Source organism: Polistes dominula, unplaced genomic scaffold (genome assembly GCF_049000335.1).
Source record: "Polistes dominula isolate Pdom_NZ unplaced genomic scaffold, Pdom_raw_medaka contig_25, whole genome shotgun sequence".
Classification (NCBI taxonomy): domain Eukaryota; kingdom Metazoa; phylum Arthropoda; class Insecta; order Hymenoptera; family Vespidae; genus Polistes; species Polistes dominula.
In genome coordinates, this window is record NW_028301094.1 from 602,269 (window position 1) to 603,779 (window position 1,511).

The following is a 1,511-nucleotide window of genomic DNA, read 5'->3' on the forward strand; positions in this document are numbered from 1 at the left end:
CTTTATTAGAATTATTTTAACCGTTGCCCACATGCTTAACATAAAAAAATAGTCATATAAACAACTTTCTAATCAATGTTTTGTTTTAGAGAACAACAGCTCAGTCTATTAGTGCAATTCGAAGAGGAAGGTACTCCGAAAATATATTCCGTACTTTTAAATAAGAATCGATACTTCTATCGATTGTTTAACAATTATATTAATACTTTAATACACTCTACTTATATTACAGCATTATTAAACACTCGAAGTCATCACTGCGCATGAACAATAAATTAATCACATTAGAATAAAAATAATGTTTAAATCCGAAAGTTATAATCTTGAATTTTCATTATTAGAATTATTATTACCGTTGCAGAAATAATCAACATAAGAAAAATCATAAACAACTTTCTAATCAAAGTTTTGTTTTAGAGAACAATGGGTCAGTCTACAAGTGAATTTCGAAGAGGAAGGTACTCCGAAAATATATTCCGTACTTTTAAATAATAATCAATACTTCTATCGATTGTTTAACAATTATATTAATATTCTTATACACTGTACTTATATTACAGGACAATTAAACACTCGAAGTCATCACTGCGCAGGTACAATAAAATAATTACGTTAGAATAGATAAAATAATAAAATCTGTACGTTATAATATTTCATTTTCTTTATTAGAATTATTTTAACCGTTGCCCACATGCTTAACATAAAAAAATAGTCATATAAACAACTTTCTAATCAATGTTTTGTTTTAGAGAACAACAGCTCAGTCTATTAGTGCATTTCGAAGAGGAAGGTACTCCGAAAATATATTCCGTACTTTTAAATAATAATCAATACTTCTATCGATTGTTTAACAATTATATTAATATTCTTATACACTGTACTTATATTACAGGACAATTAAACACTCGAAGTCATCACTGCGCAGGAACAATAAAATAATTACGTTAGAATAGATAAAATAATAAAATCTGTACGTTATAATATTTCATTTTCTTTATTAGAATTATTATAACCGTTGCCCACATGCTTAACATAAAAAAATAGTCATATAAACAACTTTCTAATCAATGTTTTGTTTTAGAGAACAACAGCTCAGTCTATTAGTGCATTTCGAAGAGGAAGGTACTCCGAAAATATATTCCGTACTTTTAAATAATAATCAATACTTCTATCGATTGTTTAACAATTATATTAATATTCTTATACACTGTACTTATATTACAGGACAATTAAACACTCGAAGTCATCACTGCGCATGAACAATAAATTAAATACGTTAGAATGAATAAAATAATAAAATTTGAACGTTATAATATTGAATTTTCTTTATTAGAATTTTAATTACCGTTGCACACATGATCAACATATATGAAGTCATATAAACAACTTTCTAATCAATGTTTTGTTTTAGAGAACAACAGCTCAGTCTATTAGTGCATTTCGAAGAGGAAGGTACTCCGAAAATATATTCCGTACTTTTAAATAATAATCGATACTTCTATCGATTGTTT